A 20,356-nucleotide genomic window follows, 5' to 3' on the forward strand; every position below is an offset into this window, starting at 1 on the left:
GTTTCACCATGTTGGCCAGGCTGGTCTTGAACTCCTGACCTCGTGATCCGCCCGCCACGGCCTCCCAAAGTGCTGGAATTATAGGCGTGAGCCACTGCGCCCGGCCATAAATAAATAAATAATATGTTTTAAATGTTCTCTTAGCCTTAGTGCCATCTTCTTAGAAACCTACGTGCCATGAGAGCCAAACACAGGCTAAAACGCAAAAGAAGAAAGACGGGGCAGAGGTGCAAGCTTGTGTACCCATGGAGGCAGAGGGAGTGCCAGAGGCTGAGGACACTGGTACAACCGTTGGACTGCATGCTACTGTCTACAACTTGTCTTTCAATGGATCCAGAACATCCATCGCCATCTGATCACCAAGAGCACCTCTAAGAGATCTCCCTTGGTCACCAAAGCAGTCCCTTTGGTCCTCTGCCCTGGACCTGGGACAGCTTGGACCAGTTCTGTTCTCAGTGGTGGCTGAGTGTAACACATATACACTAAGTCATCTCTTCCTGTTGTCGCAGCCAAAGCATCAAAAAAATTTTTAAAAGGGGAGGGGATGACAAGTAAAAGAAGAAACACAAGGAGGAAAATAAGGTGCTAGAAAAGGTGTCAGGATGCAGAATATAAGCTGTGCTACTTGCTAGAGGTGGGACTCAAATTTGTTTCTAAGTTTTCTAACAGTGAAGGCAAAGAAGAGGAGGGATATTAACATGATTCCGTGTCCAGGAGCTAGAAATGAAATCAGTTGTTTAGGAAGACCCACTTCTGAGCGCATGAGGCTGTTGGTCTCATAATTTCTCTGGAATAGTACACACCCATTGTCAACAAGATTCCTAATAGTGCAGGCAGAAGCTGTGGTGTGCTAGTAAATGTCTAACAACCAGCTCATGGGGTGGATTGGGTGATGTGTAGTGTCTGCCAGTTTCTGTGGTGTAAATACGCCCACCACAGCCAATTTCAAGCTGCTTATGTGAAGTCACTGAACACTAGGTAAAATAACCTCAAGAGTATAATAATAGCAAAGTGTAGAAAAATCATTAGGCAGTGGGGAGTTTTGAATACTTATTGTCTTTTTAAATAAAATCCAATTGTAAGCTTATATAATTTGATTTTTTTTTTTTTTAAGACAGGGTCTCACTCTGTCACCCAGGCTGGAACACAATGTTGCTGTCACAGCTCACTGCATCCTCAACCCCCTTGGCTCAAGCAATCCTCCCACCTCAGCCTCCTGAGTAGCTGGCATCCCAGGCATGTGCCACTACGACTGGCTAACTTTTGTATTTTTTTTGTAGAGACAGGGTTTTGCCATGTTGCCCAAGCTGGTCCCAAACCCCTGGGCTCGAGCCATCTGCCCACTTCAGCCTCCCAACGTGCTGGGATGACAGGGGTGAGCCACTGCACCCGGCCTATAATTTGATTTTTAATGCTGCTGGCTCATGAAATGCCTGAAGATTGAACGATTGGATCTCACAATCTACTATCAGTTCCAGTTCACTGGCTGAAGGCATAAAATGTTCTAGTAAAGTTATCAACTTTTCTTTGTTGAAAATACTGCTTTTTAACCTGGCATATGTTGCTTGCTTTTTTTTTTAAGGTCCTTTCTTTTATGACATGATGCCTCCTCAACTGGCAAAATAAACAGGCTGTCACCTCAAGTTGTCCTGAGATTGAGAAAGGTGGATTTTTACAAATCTGTGAAAGCCCAAAGGCCAGGGACTCGGCTGTCCCCCTTGGGCTGGGACTCTCCTTGAAAGTCCACAGGGGCCCGGCACCACCCCAGTGGGACGGTCTCAGGGAGGACCCCTGCCTCTTCGGTGTCCACTTCGGGGTGGCTCAGCCTCACCTCCCTCCCAAGAATTCCAGAGAAAATTACTCCCACCCACCACAACTGGCCCATTTGCAAAAAGGCTCTGGTGGCTCCACTGACCCACCGAGGGCAGAACCCTTGCTCCCCAGGTTGCGCCCTGAGGGTCCAGTTGACAGGTTGGCCCAGAGGAGCCCCACTGTCCCTGGCAGGGGGAGCAGAAGTAGGGCTTCACCCTGGAAGGAGGGTAGCGTGAGGGTGGTCCTGAGAGCTTGGCCTAAAAACCTGTATGCCCAGAGCTGGGGGCAAGGGAGGGAGGAGGAGACTGAAGGAGGTGCTGCTGCCAGGACCCAGGCGGCGGGGCCGGCGGCCGGGCGTGAGGACATCTCCGGGGCTCTCAGAAGTCAGGGATAAAGTCCACGGGGGACCTTTCCTTCCGCCCCAGCTGGGGGATCCAACAGAATTCCTCTCCCTCCCTCTCAGACCAACCCCCCAGACACCCTCAGACGTGTGCACACACACTGCTCCTCACACACACACATTCTCACTCATATTCACTCTCACACTCACACATACACCCACTCTCATCCACACACTCTCATAACACACCCTCACGCATATAGCCACAGACTCACAGTGACATGCGTATACACCCACAGCACACACACGCTCACACACACTCACTGACACACTCACACTGACACACAGTCTCACATTCTCACACTCATTTACTTTTTTTTTTTTTTAAATGATCTTTGGGAAATCCTTTTTTTTTTTTTTTTTTTTTTTTGAGATGGAGTCTCACTCTGTCCCCCAGACCGGAGTGCAGTGACGCGATCTCGGCTCACTGCAACCTCTGTTTCCCAGGTTCAAGTGATTCTCCTGCCTCAGCCTCCCGAGTAGCTGGGATTACGGCGCCCACCACCATGCCCGGGTAATTTTTGTATTTCTTAGTACAGATGGGGTTTCAGCATGCTGGCCAGGCTGGTCTCGAACTCCTGACCTCAGGTGATCCGCCCGCCTCGGCCTCCCAAAGCGCTGGGATCACAGGTGTGAGCCACAGCACCAGGCCAACACTGTCATTTAGTCACACACACTGACACATTATTACACTCATATAATCACACATTCTCATATGCACACTCTTGTGCTAACACACAGCCATAATCATTCACCCACTCTCATAACATTCTCATGCATATATTCACACACTCTCCACACTCATACTGACACACACTGACACCCACAGCACACACCTTCATGCTCACGCACACCCCACCCACACCCTCACACCCACAATCATGTACACACTCTCCACACTCATGCTGACACTCAGACACCCACAGTACACACACCCATGCTCACACACAGTCCCACCCACATCCTCGCACCCACAATCATGTATACATTCTCCACGCTCACACACACACACACACTCTACTCCAAAATCTTTCCACCAAGACGCCCCAGGCACATCCCCACAGCTACGCCAGCCACGCCCCAAACTCCCCCAACCGAGGTCTAATCTGGCTCAGGGAACTGGCTTTCCTGTGGCTCAGACTCAGCCCTGCTGGGGTAACGCTGAACCCTGATTTGACATTTCAGTCACTGCCTGCATCAAGTCTGGCCAGGGAACAAAGGGACGTCAACAAGGAATGGAGCTACACCGTCAGACAGCCAGGGCCCTGTCCCTGCGTGTCCACAGATGCCTTCCCCCGGGCTGCGGCGGCCGCGTGACAGCTCAAGCTGCTGCAGTCAGTGAGCAATGCAGGAGCCACAGGCCAGCTCCTTCTTGCATAGGGGGAAACGCCAAGGCCACTTGGCAAATGCCACGTCAGCTCTACACAAATGCTAGTGTCATGAGATGGTGTAAGGTCATGCCTACTCAGGCCTCTAGAGAAACAGCACCACCAAAACTTCCATTCTACAGAAGGAGACACCGAGGCTAGGCTGTGACCTGGTGCCCTGCCAGCTGCCTGTCCTTGCTCAGCTCCAGAGCAGGTGCTGCTGCAGCCTCCGCACCCAGCCGAGGAGCCGAGGGAAGAACCAAGTCTCAGAGCTCAGCTGCATCCTCCCATCCCATCCTGGCAGCACCCCCTCTCATCCCATCCTGGCAGCACCCTCCAGGGCAGGGACTGGGAACGCTCCCATTTTGCAGATAAGGAAACTGAGACTCAGCGAGGTGGGGTCAGTTGTCAACAATCAGCCTGCAGGTGGTAGAGCCCGGAGCTGAGCGCGGGCCAGCCCAGCCCAGTGCCTGAGCTGCTCAACACCATGCCTATGGATGAGAGAGTAGACACTCAATTAATATTTGTAGGATGAATTTTTCGAAGTTCCCTGGGTGATTCAGAAGAAATTTCCATCCCAGATGGCGAATGGTCCCACCCAAGCTCCCAGTGGACACTGGACTTTCCCACAAAAATGGGGCCCATCTACCCCGCCCCTGTCCTGATTCCTAATAAAACAACAAACATGCAGTACTGGCTTCCTCCACGCCAGGCATGGTCCTGGACGCTTCCTGTGACAGAACTCGCTGAATCCTCCATTACAGCCCTGTAGTGTAGGAATTGCTATTATCCCCATTTGACAGATGAGGAAACTGAGGCACGGCACGATTAGGTAGTACAGCCAATAGGAGGCAAGGCTGGACTTTACAGCCAGGCAGGGCAGCTCCGCACTCCACCCTGGGTGGTGACCCTTGGCACTGCCCCCTGGCACATCCCTGAGGCTGTCAGCAGCCAGGGCAGCGGCATTGTTGAGCAGTGTGATTTTTATCTTGACAAGTGGCTCTTTCACAATTGCTATTTCCCCTCCACAGCCCAGGGCGGAAATGAGAAGGGGAGAAAAAGAAAGAGGGGGCAGCGGAGCCTGATGGATGTGCCGGGCAGGATCACACCTTGAAACCAAAAATCCATTCTCTTTTGTCTACATAAACAATGCGTGCAAGCAGTGGGCCGGAAGCAAAGGCACACCCCAGCCACCCCCAACCAGAGAGCTTGGCACACCTCTGGTGCCCACGCGGCCACCCCCCTTCCTAGGGACAGTGGCGGCAGGGGAGGGGCAGGTGCACACAGGTTCTAAGCAGATGGTAATGTCAGGGAGGAGTGGAGCAGGTAGCGTGACAGCCCAGAGGACAGGCCTCAGGGAAGACGCCCAAATGCCCCAGAAGGACAGACTGGAGAAACACTTTTCAAACCACCAGGCCACAGCCCTCCCACCTGCGAACAACCAGGAAAGAGTATCAGGAAAAACCTTTCCTATGTGGCCCCAAGTCCCCAAGAAACCCAGCCTACCCCTCCCAGGCTACAAGATTCAGGGAACCTGGAGACCTGGGGGTGTGGGGACCAACACCCATGTCGATTTGACACTGAAGCCTTGTCTGTGCTCCTCCTACATGCAATGCCTAAGGAACACAGAGGTCTTTAAGGGCCCCCAAAAATGAGCTAGATGGCTGGGCGCAGTGGCTCACACCGGCAATCCCAGCACTTTGGGAGGCCGAGGCAGGTGGATCACTTGAGGCCAGGAGTTCGAGACCAACCTGGCCAACATGACAAAGCCCCATCTGTATAGATATTACAAAAATTAACTAGGCATAGTGGAGGGCGCCTATAATCCCAGCTTACTCGGGAGGCTGAGGCAGGAGAATCGCTTGAACCCAGAGGTGGGGGTTGCAGTGACCCGAGATCACGTCACTGCACTCAAGCCTGGGCAACAGAGTGAGACTCCATCTCAAAAAAAAAAAAGAGCTAGACACACACATTGTGTGACACCAGGTAGGCCGTCTCATTGAAAGGACCGGCAGGTAGCGTCTGATGAGCTGGCACAATGATGATAATAACATAAATTAAAAGTTCACAGCCGGGCGCGGTGGCTCACACCTGTAATCCCAGCACTTTGGGAGGCCGAGGCAGGTGGATCACAAGGTCAGGAGATCGAGACCATCCTGGCTAACACGGTGAAACCCCGTCTCTACTAAAAATACAAAAAATTAGCCGTGCTCGATGGCGGGCGCCTGTAGTCCCAGCTACTCGGGAGGCTGAGGCAGGAGAATGGCGTGAACCAGGGAGGTGGAGATTGCAGTGAGCCGAGATCATGCCACTGCACTCCAGCCTGGGCGACAGAGCAAGACTCTGTCTCAAAAAAAAAAAAAAAAGTTCACATTTATCAACCATTTGCTATGGGCCAGGCACTTACATGGGTTATCGCATGCAATCCTACAACAACCCTACAACCACATGGGCACAAGGTAAAAACCTGCCTTTTACAGATGAAAGAATGAGGCCCAGGGTGGTTAAGTGATGTGTCCGAGAGCACACAGCAGTGAGTGACACAGCAGGAAGCTGAACCGGGCAGCCCGACTCCGGAGGATGAATGAATACCAGCAGGGACGGGGATTTAGAGGGCTGGTGGTGGGGACGAGCCAGGGCACGGAGCAGGTGGAATCTGGGTGGAGAGGCGGTGTCCCTGCCCCGACCCTGAGACCTGCCATTTAGGAACCCTAAGGATCCATGTCTCTGCTAATACAACCAAGCGAAAGGTTGTTCTAAGCGGGCAAAGCCACCCGGGGCCGGGGTGGGTTGGAGGGGTGGGAGGTGGAGGCAGCCTGGGAATGGAATAGCTGGGAAGAGCTGTAGGGCAGTGAAGACTCGCTCCACCCCACTGGGCAGCCCGGGAGTCAGGATCCTGGCTCAGCCCCCTGCCTGAGTGTTGAGGGCAGGAAAACAGTGCATAGAGCACTCCTAGCCCAACGCCTGGGGAAACAGCAGCGGCCACCAGTCCCATTAAGGGACCACACGCCCTCACTCATGCTGACTAAGCCTTGCTGTCTTTGAGTCACCCGTGTGGCCATCATTTGCTGTGCTGGGCAACTCCGTATCTTTTAATGCCTGTGCTGGTAACCTGTGGCTCCCCCAAAACTATGGCTGGGCCCATAAATCCTCACCCAGCACCTCCAAGATGTCAGCCAGCCCCTGGGACACCCCGCTGAATTTACGAGCTCTAAAGTCCAGACTTGCTCTGATGAGGGAAGCAAAGGATCATGTTGCCCATCAGGGACCTGGTGCTCAGAAGCCATAAACCACGCTGGTGACAGCGCCGTGACAGGTCGAGGGCCCTCGGTGGGTTATTTGCACGCTGGTTAATGGCCATCATGATGAGGCAGTAGCTGCTTGAGAACCCCTTGTGGGCCACTAATGAAGCTTTAAATCTGTCACGGGAGGTTAAAGGAGGAGGTGCCTATTTTATCTTCTTTTTGGGGTGCTTCGTCCCAGCTCTCGTCTTTTTTCTCTCTTATTCCTTTGTGTTTGCTCTATCTTGGCAGTCACAATCTCACCACGGCCCCCTGAACACACACGTCGAATTCTAACTTGAGGGCACTGGGGAGTGACAGTCACTGCATTTCCCAATCTTTTTTATTGTCTTTGGAACAATAGTCTGCTGTGTTCCAAAGCACACAGGCTCATCGCAGACGGGGCAAAACAGAAGGAATGGGGAAGTCTGCGGGGAGCAGCAGCTGAGCGGGCAGAGGAGAGAAAGCTGCCTGGGGCAGTGCCCACCTGGAAGCAACGATGGGGAAGTCAGGGGCGCTCACGTCCCCACCGGTCCTGCCAGCCTTAGCATGGCCTCAGCCACCACTCCCTTGACTCCTCTCTCCCTGGACCCAAACCTCAAGCCCACAGGACTAAATAGCCATTGGAGAAAAGAGCTGGGACTAACTCTCTTGCCTTGTCCTGGGGCAAAAACTATCCGAGTCTTAACCAAAGAAATTACTAACAACTAGTATTCTTATTTGATCTAAGACTCTGTGGGCATGGGTGTGGATGTGGGTATGTGAGAGAGGAAGAGAGAAACAGACAGAGACACAGATAGACAAAAAGAGAGAGGCAGAATTGCGGGCAAAAGAGGGGTATAAGAGGAACTATTTGTTGGCACAGGAAAGAAAGATCTAGCATCTCTTGGCAGGCTGTGAATACCCTTTAATTAAGTAATAAATTTGGAACCAGGGAAATAAGTATCAGTAGGGAAACACTCGGTTTAATTACCCATTCATCTGCTTGGCTCTGCCAGGGCGCTGCTGGGCCACTGTTGCCAAGACACACCAGCTCGTGGGCACTCAGGACTGAGGCTGCCCAAGCACACATTCCAGTTTGGTTCCAGCTCCTTCCGTGTTGACAGAGAGAAACAGAAACAGAGGTTGAGCAAGACAGAGGCAGAGAGACAGCGACGGCCCAGAGGAGCAGCTATAATTCCATCAAAGGGCTCTGGGGACCCTGTAAGCCACCAGACACAACCAGAGTGGTTTGTCACCAGAGCCCCAGTGGAATTGACTCAGAAGGCATTGTTGCAGATTTTTCCAACATGAAGCCAAAATACAGAGGCTGAGTGTGTTCTCGGAGCCGTGCATTACTGCGAAGAGCAAACCCGGCAGGGTTGATCCCGTGTTCAGCTCCTATAGCCATCGCAGTGAGCAGTGTAGCCAGCCACACACTGTGTGCGCCTCCACCAGGGACTCAGAGCCCCGCAGAGGGCGAGGCAGGGTCCGGGGAGACAGCCTAGAAATCAGGAGCAAAAAGCCTTCAGGATTCTATTTCTGCGTCCAGGGTAGAGCTGAAAGACCTGAGGCTCTGGGCCTAATTACAGAGCTTGGGGTCCTGGGTCAGTGCCACAGAAGCCACTCACAAGGCCCTCCCAAGGGGCCGTGCAGAAGGAGAAGCTGGGAGGAGCCGAGAGGAAGGGAAGACCCCCCTGAGCAACGTGAGACCAAGGCTCGTGAGACCTACACTGCCTTGTAGGTCTCTGGGGTCTGTGGCTTTGAGTTCAGCAGCATTTCTAAAATCCAAGAGAAGAGAAAAGTGAGGAGGCTTTGGGAGACGTCTCTAAGGTGCCCAGGGGTGACGGAGGAGGTACTCCCTGACCTCCACCAGGGATCCCAAGCCTCAGTCCCCTGTTTCCAGGGCTTTCTCCCCACGTGGAGGATGGAGGGAGGTGTGCTTAATGGGATGGACCAAACCTTTCTTGCTTTAGCCTCTGATTCCTAAAATCTGCTCCTATAAACAGCTCTCACCCAGCAAGTTCCTTGGGATGTGTCAAGAGTAAACGGATCTGAAACAGCAAAGGAGATCGCCTTCCAAATAGTCTTGACTTTAAAAATTAAGGCAAAGAAAGCATTTGCTGAAGGACGTTTCCAGTTTGGCCAAATCCAGGGCTTTGGAAAAACATCTTAAGATATTTCACCAAACCCAGAGCAAAGCCAGCAGGGCCCTGCTCTGGTCATTATGAGTTATTTGTAGCTTGTTTCTTATTGAGGTCATTTTCTTCTATCTGCAGGCTGAGCCCTTCTGAGCCAGCTTGATTTCTGCAGCTGTTATGCACAACGCTTCGCCTTTACAACCTGACAGGCATTTGGAGACAGGGCTGGCAGGCAGCAGGAATGTGAGGGCCCCCGCTCCAGTCCAAGCCCTCAAGGACCCTGGCCCAGTCTCTTTGTGCTACAGAGGCATCCACCACAGTGCCCAGGGATGGCGTGCTCACAGGACACCACGAGTCGACATTTGCCCAAGCTGGGCATGGCCAGGCTGGCAAAGGCCTGCCTATCTGGGCCAGGTCTGTAGGGAAGAAGCATCTACGGGAGAAGGCCAAATACCACGTGGTATCCAAGCTCTGACAGGCAGGGAGTCAGGACAGATGGCAGGGACACTGGGAGAGGGTATGCGGGCACCTGGGGCCTCCGAGAAGAGCCTTAATGAGCAGGCAGGGCTGAGAGGAAGTGTGGCTTGGTGGATGAACAATGGGGCTTTGGCAGCCAATAGGGCTGGATTGGAAGCCCCACCTTGCCACTCACAGCATTGTGGTCTGGAACTGGTAGCGTAAACCTCTGAGCCTTTGCTCCCTTGTCTGGAGAGCAAGGACAACCACAGTGCCCAGCCACAGGGCTCTCACGCTCCGAAAATCAGCTCCTGTGTGTGAAGTTTTCTCTATGTGAATGGAATGGCTCTTTAGGCTCCCACTTGGTGTGTGTTTGTTTGTCTGTTTGCTTTTTGAGACAGGGTCTCACTCTGTCATCCAGGCTGAGGCCGGAGTGCAGTGACGTGATCATGGCTCACTGCAGCCTCAAACTCCCCGGCTCAGGTGATCCTCCCTCAGACTCCCAAGTAGCTAGAACTACAGGCAGGCACCACCACACCTGGCTAATTTTTTTTTACTTTCTATGGAGATGAAGTCTCACTATGTTGCCCAGGCTGGTCTCAAAATCCCAGCCTCAAGCCATCCTCCTGCCTTATCCTCCCAAAGCACTGGGATTACAGGTATGAGCCACCATATCTGACCCCTCTGCATCTTTTCTACATTTCTTGATCCTCCCGCCTCATCATATTTAGTCCCTCCTCTGTTACAGTTGTTTCTGGACTTGCCACTCCCCTCAGCTTCATTCCGTCCCACACGGGCCTGCCCATCCAGTAGACCCCACTGCAGCTCCTCTGACAGTCAAGGCCATCAGCTTCCATGTTCACCCTTCACCCACAGCGCTGGAGGTCGCCTGTCGGAAACAGACTCTCTGGAGCCCTCCACGAGACCCGATCAACAGGTAAACAAATCCCCGGGAATGTGTCCTCTGAAACTGCCTCCTCTCCCTCAGTAATGTGAGCCTAAAGGCCTGTCCCACGCCTTTGTTCTCCAACAGCGTGGCCAATTGAGAAATGCGGAGGACTTGAGGCCAAGGAAGGATCTAATTACCAACACCTTATGCTCATAAGCCACGACCCTACTTCACCTTCCGCACCTCCTGCAAAAAATGAGAGTGAGGGCTGTTGAGAACCAGGGGATGTCTTTCTATATGGTTTGGATGTTTGTTTGTTCCCCCCAAATCTCACGCTGAAAGGTGATTCCTAATGTCAGGGGTGGTGCCTGGTGGGAGATGACTGGGCCACTGGGGCAGATCCTTCATGCATGGGTTAACGACATCCCCTTGGTGATAAGTGAGTTCTTGCTCCGTGGGTTCTCATGAGTTCCGGTTCTTTAAAAGTCTGGAACCGCCAACCCCCCCACTCTTTTGCTCCCACTCTCGTGCCTGCTCCCCCTTTACCTTCCACCATGATTGCTTCCTGAGGTCCTCACCAGAAGCCGAGCAGATGCTGGCACCATGCTTCTCATACAGCCTGCAGAACCGTGAGCCAATTAAACCTCTTTTTATAAATGACCCAGCCTCAAGTATTCATTTACAGCAAGGCAAAAACAGCTGGCCGGATGCGGTGGCTCGCACCTGTAATCCTAGCACTTTGGAGGGCCAAGGCGGACAGATTGCCTGAGCCACAGGAGTTCGAGACCAGCTTGGACAACATGGCAAAACCCCGTCTCTACTAAAAATACAAAAAAAAAAAATTAGCTGGGCGTGGTGGTGGGCACCTGTAATCTCAGTTACTCAGGAGGCTGAGGCAGGAGAATCGCTTGAACCTGGGAGGCAGAGGTTGCAGTGAGCTAAGATCACACCACGACACTGCAGCCCAAGCGACAGAGCAAGAGTCTGTCTCAAAAAAAACAGCCTAGCACACCTTTCCCCAAGAGCACCCACAAACACTTTTGTTATTACTTCTGCCTTGTGCACCTGTCGACACTTCCCAAGACAACAAACATAGAACGCTGGGGAATAAAACACCAACGCACCCCAGCACATTTATTTCCAGATGCCCTAGTACGACTCTGCTTACAAAAGGGACCTTTTTCCAGCAGTCAAAGTCAGTCTCGGGGTGGGATCATGAGCCCACTCCTAGGCGGGCTAATGCGTTCCTCTACAGGCCAACACTGAGAGTTAAAAACTAGCCCTGGAGCTAACAAATTGTCCTGACCATGCAGTTTGTTTCTTGCCTCGTTTCCTTCCCATGGCCCGACAATGGCAAGCTGCAGGCACATGTGTTCTGAAGAGCAGCCTCCTGCCCTTGGTCACTCTGCCCTGTGTCTCTCAGACGTTTAGTCCCGCGGACAGGGACTGCCACAGTTGGACCAAGGCTTCTGGCTCCTCTCACTCACTAAAGACCTCAATTTAACTTAATGGACTAAATAAGGAACCATTTCTATATGATTAATTAATTAGGGTCCTACTAGGAAGGATAATAATATAATAACATAAGGAAGACTGCAAGGCCTAGCTACCAGTCTATAAAAAGAACACCAAGAATAGCACAATTAGGAAGACGTTCAAGACAGAGGAAGCTTAGAGCAGGGGACTCAGCTCTGACTAATGCTAAGATTGGTTCATGGGGTTCAAATTCAGGGTCCAGCTGGCCTTACTTAGAGAGTTACCTGACTTCTTTTTTTTTGACAGAGTTTTGCTCTTACTGCCCAGGCTGGGGTGTAATGGCACGATCTTGGCTCACCGCAACCTCCGCCTCCCAGGTTCAAGTGATTCTCCTGCCTCAGCCTCCCAAGTAGCTGGGATTACAGACATGAGCCACCATACCCAGCTAATTTTGTATTCTTAGTAGAGATGGGTTTTCTCCATGTTGGTCAAGCTGGTCTTGAACTCCCAACCTCAGGCAATCCACCTGCCTCAGCCTCCAAAAATGCTGGGATTACAGGTGTGAGCCACTGCGCCCGGCCGAGAATTACCTGACTTCTCTGAGCTGTTGCCTTCTTCTGAAAGATAGAAGAATTGATGTGTATTTGTCAGAGTATTGTGGAAATTCAATAAATGCAATATATGAAAATTACCCAGCACAAAATAGGCTCAAAACACCTGGAAAATATTGCTTAAGAAATTCCAGACCGGGCGCAGTAGCTCACACCTGTAATCCCAGCACTTTGGGAGGCTAAGGCGGGCAGATCATCTGATGTCAGAAGGTCGAGACCAGCCTTACTAAGAAGGCAAAACCCTGTCTCTACTAAAAATACAGAAATGGTGATGCATGCCTGTAGTCCCAGCTACTGAGGAGGCTGAGGCCGGAGAATCACTTGAAGCCAGGAGGCAGAGGTTGCAGTGAGCCAAGATCACATCACTGCACTCCAGCCTGGGCAACAGAGTGAGACACTGTCTTAAAAAAAAAAAAAAAAAAAAAAGAAAGAAAGAAATTCCAGTGCAGTAGCTGGTACTAAAGATGGAAATAAATGCAAAGAGGTTTGTCTAATGTGGTCCATTCTGTTTTATTGGCAAATGTCTTCTTTTTCTCTGCACTTTTAATTTGCACACTCACCACAAGTCCTTTGAAAGTACATGAAAATTTAAAACAGATGTAAATTAAAATCCCAACAGGAATCATCTTCATTGATTACAGATGGATAAATAGTTGTTATTTACAGATGAGTCAAGGTGATCCTAATTGGTGGGTTTGCTGGTTGGTATTTGTATTTGTGGGCATTAGCATATCAATTGAAAGCATCTGGTTGTCCCCTCTCCACGCCTCACCCAAGCCTCTTATCTCCTCCATACTGCTCCTACTCTCCCCCCACCCCCCAGAAACACTCTTAGCCATTTCACTACTCAACGTCTCCCACCTTGGGTCCCTCAACTCTCCTGGAGCTAATGACCCAATTCCTCAAGGCCTTGCTAAATAACCTCTGCATCTATCTAACCCTTTTTCTGTAAAGAGCCAGATAGTAAATATTTTAGGCCATCTGTCAACTCTGCCACTGTAAACTGAAAGTAGCCACAGACAATATGCAAACAAGTGTGGCTGTATTCCAATAAAACTTTATTTACAGGCCAGACTTGGTGGCTCACGCCTGTAATCTCAGCACTTTGGGAGGCTGAGCAGGCAGATCACGAGGTCAAAAGATCGAAACTATCCTGACCAACATGGTGAAACCCCGTCTCTACTAAAAATACAAAAATTATCTGGGTGTGGTGGCGTGAACCTGACTGAGACAGGAGAATCGCTTGAACCTGGAAGGTGGAGGTTGCAGTGAGCCAAGATCGCGCCACTGCACTCCAGCCTGGGCGACAGAGCAAGACTCCATCAAAAAAAAAAAAAAAAATTAACTGGGCGTGGTGGTGCACGCCTGTAATCCCAGCTACTCGGGAGGCTGAGGCAGGAGAATCACTTGAACCAGGGAGGCAGATGTTGCAGTGAGCAGAGATCACGCCACTGCACTCCTGCCTGGGCGACAGAGTGAGACCTTGTCGCAAACAAATAAAAATAAAAATAAACAGATTGCTGGGCCCCACTCCCAGAGCTTCTGATTCAGTAGGTCTGGGTGGAGGCCAGAGAATTCACATTTTTAACAAATTCCTGGGTGCTGCTGTTCCAGGGAGGACACTATGGGAACCACTGGCTGCATGTTAAAAAAAACCTGAAAGTGCACTGCCACCTAGTGGGCAATTCCTAGAAGTACCCTATGCCAAATATTGCTTTGATTTTAGAATATACAAAAAATTGCATTATCTTTTGTCATGGAGAAGAATCAAATTCACAAAGCCAATTTGTCATTCATATACTTGGGATTCCATAACCACATTCCAAGCTTCTTTCAAGAAATGAAGTGTCACATTATTTACAATAACATGGCAGTGATTTAAAATCAAGTTAAACCAGAAACATATTATTTTCCACCAGGGGAAAAACACTTTAAATAATCTAAATAGAATAAAACTGCTGCTGGCTCTGTTCTCTGGCCACTCTCCCATTGCCAGACGCACATACCTCTCCTGAGAAGCAAAATCCACACCCGATCCGAGCTGAGGCAGCTGATGAAATTCAGCAGGAGATGGGTCAAAATCAGCTCGTGTCAGACCCCAGAGTCTGTGATCTTTGGACACACAGAACTGTATCAGTGGTGAAGGACCCCATTAATAGGCAACTGTTAAATATTTGCTACACATGGTAGAAAACAATGAAAGCCTCTTGTTAAAGCTGAGAGCTCCTGCTCACCTCTGGTTTTCGTTTCTCACATCATATTTACATTAACCCAAATTTGTCACTGGTTTTCACCGTGCATTCAAAATTTCCAAAAAGCACTTCTGTTTTCCCCATGAAAACTGCAGTCCGACATGCTGGAAGTGAAATTACCCACTCCTACCTATCTGTCTCAGCAAAAGACCTGGGTCTCTAACTCAACCTCTCACAAAGTAAAAGGTTATTACAGTCACCAGTGGCAGATGACTTGGGAGTCCATGCTTAGCAAGCTACAGGGTTTTTGTCAGCATGGAGAAACGTATTAGCGCCATGCTACAAAAGATGGCCTGGTACCAGGAGAACGGAAATGACAGGGACCGGAATGGTTTTTGAGGCCAAAAATTTATATTTGATCTCCAGATGTGATGCAGCTGACAGCTAATTAGTTTGACTTAGATCTACACAAATCCAACCCCCCTTTCTTCCACACATGCTGTGGGGAGGCTGGTGTGAAAATGTGTCTGCCTGGGGTCGTGCTTTGATTGAGAATTCTCTGGAATGAACACTTGGAATCCCTGAGAACACTGAAGCCCCAGCACGTGGGACATCTGGTGAGATGCTCTTTCTCCTTTCAGCTTGACCCAAGAGCAGGTAATGAAGTGGCGTTCTTTATTCAAGTGGCTGATTCCATCCTAACAAGGCTGGGGTAAACTGTTCAGCTTCATGTTTCAGTGTGCGAGGCCACCATTAACTGCAAACCTCAGTGGTCAAGAGCTACTGGATGTGAATGCTGCGGCTACTAATGAAAAAGCAATTGTGGTACATTAGCTGCAGAGCTGTTTGTGAGCAATGAGAAAGACACACAGAGCAAGATGGGGGCCCTCCCTGGCAGGACACACTGAGGCAGACATAGGTCCTGCTTGTCCGGCTGCCATTCCTCCCTGCTTCCTTGCTGGTTAGGGTGTTATAGTTATCGAGGACAGCAGAAGTACCAAGACCTTAGCTACCCAGAGGATCAGAGCTAACACTTATGGCGCCTTACTATGTGCAAGGCAATTTTAGAAGCACATTTTTTTTTTTTTTTTTTTTTTGAGACGGAGTCTCACTCTGTGGCCCAGGCTGGAGTGCAGTGGCACAATCTCGGCTCACTGCAACCTCTGCCCCCTGGGTTCAAGCGATTCTCCTGCTTCAGCCTCTCAAGTAGCTGGGATTGCAGGCGCCCACCACCACGCCCACTAATTTTTGTATTTTTAGTAGACACGGGGTTTCACCATGTTGGTCAGGCTGGTCTCGAACTCCTGACCTCAGGTGATCCACCCACCTTGGCCTCCCAAAATGCTGGGATTACAGGCATGAGCCACCGCGCTGGGCCTAGAAGCACATATTAATATAATCATCACAACAACCCTAAGAGGTAGTACCATAACTACCCTCATTTTACAGATGAGGAACCTGAGGCTCAGAGACATAAACAAATTGCTCGAGGACAAATAGCTAGCAGGAGGAGAAGCTGGGATTTGATCCCAGAAGTTCAACTCTACAGCCCATGCTCTTAACCACTACGCCATACAACTTCATAAATTGTGCTTGGACTAAGCTGTTCATGGCAATCCCAAATCCTGTTGACTGGTCTCGGGAAAGGTAGGATGTTTGGCCTTCAGTCCCCAGTAGGGGAATCATACCTGGACCCCTTATCATGTCTTCATGGAAGACTAAGTGGATTTCCTGCCCCTTTGACTTTGGTCTTGGCCATATGACTTGCTCCAGCCAATGGGACATTTCATAATATCAAGCAGGGGTTTGAAATGTGCTTGTGGCTGGGCACGGTGGCTCATGCCTGTAATCCCAGCACTTCTGGAGGCTGAAGTTGGTAGATCACTTGAGGTCAGGAGTTCAAGGCCAGCCTGGTCAACATGGTGAAACCCCGTCTCTGCCAAAAAAATATAAAAAATCAGCCAGGTGTGCTGGTGCATGCCTGTAATCCCAGCTACTTAGAAGGCTGAGGCAGGAGAATCGCTTGAACCCAGGAGGCGGAGGTTGCAGTGAGCCAAGATTGTGCCACTGTACTCCAGCCTGGGCCACAGAGCGAGACTCCGTAGCAAAAAAAAAAAAAAAATAGAAATGGCTTGTGCTATTGGTGTGCCCTCCTTGTGCTAATGGGCCCCAGAACGAGACCCATGGAGCCCACCCAAACCAGACCTGAAGCCTAGAGCCACACGCAACTGAGCCCAGCCTAAATCAGCAAACCCCAACCAACCCATTGAGTGTTTACTGCACACCAGCATGGGGCTGATACAGCTCATGATCCTGTTCTAATCAATGACACCAGGAAAGATTTCCAGAATAAGCAGAGCCTCCAGAGGAGAAACATTTTTGCCGCTGCCCCTCTGCTCCCTACTGGGCACTGCTATGAGGACATAATGGTTAGTGTTGGGGCACCGTCTGGTGACCACAGGCAACCAGGACAAAGGCAACAGGCCAATATGCTGAGGATCCCCAAGCTGAAAAGACTGAGCCTAGGACCATGATGATCTTGTCCAGCCACTGAGCACTCACCCACCTCTATATTTTTGTGAAAAAAAAATCTCCTCTGTTTCCAAGCCTTTGTTAGTTGAGATTTCAGCTGCTAATGGCCAAAGCCATTCCTCACTGCTGTTGACTTTCCCAGGTATGGCAAAATCTGTTACAGATGCTAGATCTTTATATCTCCCTCTTTTTTCTTTAGATTGGCTGGTTCCCCCACACCTTAGAATAGCAAGAAAGAAGTCACAAATTCTTGCTAATATCATTCAATCAATAGCTGCTGCTACTTGCCCCGGAGGGAGCAATTTAGAGTTGACCATGTGAGAAGCTGCATCTCCACCAACCTAAAAACATCAACCCTTAAATTCAGAGCTGCTGCATTTCTACTTCAAGCTCAAGCTCAAGTTCTGTTTTCTCTGCTCATCTGGATCCACTCCAGCCACACTGGCCTCCTCGCTGCTTCTCAAAACACACCAGCCACATTCCTGTATCTAGTTCTATGTTTTTGTTTTGCCATAGCACTAAAAACCTTTGGACATAGTATATCATTTACTTATTCATTATGTTTCTTTTTTATTCGTTTGTCTTCCCCTGCTAGGACGTAAGCCAAAGACAGGAATCTTTATTCTGTTCATTGATACAGCCAAGGTTCTAAAGCACTTCCTAGCATATAATGGGTGCTCAATATAACTTGTTAAATGAATGATTTAATTGATTTATTGATCTTTCTCTGCATGGGCAATCACATGTGTCTCTTGGGAATCTGTTTTGGCTGTTTTGTCTTTGTCTTCTCAAGGGGCCCCCTAGATATCATAGCCAAGTGAATTCTGCAGAGACCACACAGCCTACATATCAAGCAGACCTTCCAAACTCAGTGGAAGTCTTTTCACAGTATGGTTACAAACAGAAACCATAGCAGCTTTACTGAGATATGATTCACTTACCTTGAAACTTACCCTTCTAGGGGCCGGGCACAGTGGCTCACGCCTGTAATCCCAGCACTTTGCGAGGCCAAGGCGGGCAGATCACGAGGTCAGGAGATCGAGACTATCCTGGCTAACACAGTGAAACCCCGTCTCTACTAAAAATACAAAAAATTAGCCGGGCGTGGTGGCGGGCGCCTGTAGTCCCAGCTACTCAGGAGGCTGAGGCAGGAGAATGACGTGAACCCGGGAGGCGGAGCTTGCAGTGAGCCGAGATCGCGTCACTGCACTCCAGCCTGGGTGACAGAGCAAGACTCCATCTCAAAAAAAACTTACCCTTCTAGAATGCACAGTTCAGTGGTTTCTACATATTCACAGGGTTACGCAACCATCACCACAATATAATTCTAGAACATTTTCATTACCCCAAAAGGAAATCCCATATCCATAATCAGTCACTATCCCACCTCACCCAACCCCTGGCAACCACTAATGGACTTTTTGTCTTTTATGGATTTGCCTATTCTGGACATTTCATACAAATTGAATCATACAGTATGTAGTCTTTTGTGTCTGACTTCTTTCACTTATCAAAATGTTTTAAAAGTTCACACATGTTATATCATGAGTCAGTACCTCATTCTGTTTGTTTGTTTGTTTTGAGATGGAGTTTCTCTCTTGTTGCCCAGGCTGGAGCGCAATGGCACAATCTCAGCTCACCGCAACCTCCACCTCCCAGGTTCAAGCGATTCTCCTGCCTCAGCCTCCGAAGTAACTGGGATTACAGGCATGCACCACCATGCCAGGCTGATTTTGTAATTTTAGTAGAGACAGGCTTTCTCCATGTTGGTCAGGCTGGTCTCTAGCTGCTGACCTCAGGTAATCCACCCGCCTCGGCCTCCCAAAGTGCTAGGATTACAGGTGTGAGCCACAGCGCCAGCCAGTGCCTCATTCTTTTTTATGGCTAAATAATATCCTGTGACCCTGGCAACCAAAATCTGTGGAGATTTCTCCCCACCAACCACCAATCAATTCTGTGTCCACACCAGCTGGATGTCCTAGAATGTAACCCAATTCTGACAGTATCTACCTGGAGACAGCATCAGATCCCACAGGTAAGGGCTCAGTCCCACAAGACTGCCCCCACTCCACATACCAATTGCAAGTAATAGGTTGTCACCCACACTTCTGACCATCTGGCTATAAACTGGAGTTCCTACTACCCCCTCCCTGGGTTCAATTTCATTTGCCAGGACAGGTCACAGAACTCAGGGGAACACATTTGCCAGTTTATTAGAGCGGATGTGACAAAGCATAGAGATTAATGGCCGAATGGGCAAGGTAATGGAAGGGGCACAGAGTTGCGCTCTCTTGGGCACCATCCTCCAGGAGCCTCCATGTGTTCAGCTGTTGGGAAGCTCTCTGAACCCTGTCCTTTTGGGATTTTATGAAGGCTTCACTACGTAGGCATGATTGATTAAATCACTGGCCACTGATGATCAGCTCAATCTCAGCCCTTCGCCCCCCTCCCCTCCCTGAGGTCTAGGGGTGGGAGGAAGGAAAGAGAGACTAGGGGGAGGAGTTGAAAGTTCTAACCTTCTAATCAATCACTTGTTTAGTTCCCGTGGCAACCAGCCCCCATCTGAGGCTATCCAGGAGCCCACCAAGTCACTTCACTAAAACAAAAGATCCTCCTATCACCCAAGAAATTCCAAAGGATTTAGGAGCTTTGTGTCAGATGCTCCTATCACTCAGAAAATTACAAAGGCCTTAGCAACTTTGTGGCAGGAACTGGGGTCAAAGACCAAATATTAAAACAAAACATTCTCCTAGTGCCTCTTCTACATGGGTTTTAGTACCTCTGTCTCAGGAACCAGGGGCAGACACCAAATATATATTTTACAATATCAGCCAGGCACAGTGGCTCACACCTGTAACCCCAGCACTTTGGGAGGCTAAAGGAGGAGGATTGCTTGAGGCCAGGAGTTCAAGACCAGCCTGGGCAACATGGTGAGACCCAGTCTCCAGCAAAAAATACAAAAATTAGCCAGGTATGATGGTGTGCACCTGTAGTCTCAGCTACTGGGGAGGCTGAGGTGGGAGGATCACCTGAGCCCCAGAGACTGAGGCTGCAGTGAGCTGTGATCCTGCCACTGCACTCCAGCCTGAGTAACAGAGCTAGATTCTGTCAAGCAAGCAAGAGAGAAAGAAAGAAAGAAAAGAGAAAAGAAAAGAAAAAAGAAGAGAAAAGGAAAGAGAAGAAAGAAAAGGAAAGAAAACAAAAGAAAAGAAAAAAGAAA

The sequence above is a fragment of the Hylobates moloch genome, unplaced genomic scaffold (assembly GCF_009828535.3).
Source record: "Hylobates moloch isolate HMO894 unplaced genomic scaffold, HMol_V3 SCAFFOLD_9, whole genome shotgun sequence".
Taxonomy (NCBI): Eukaryota; Metazoa; Chordata; class Mammalia; order Primates; family Hylobatidae; genus Hylobates; species Hylobates moloch.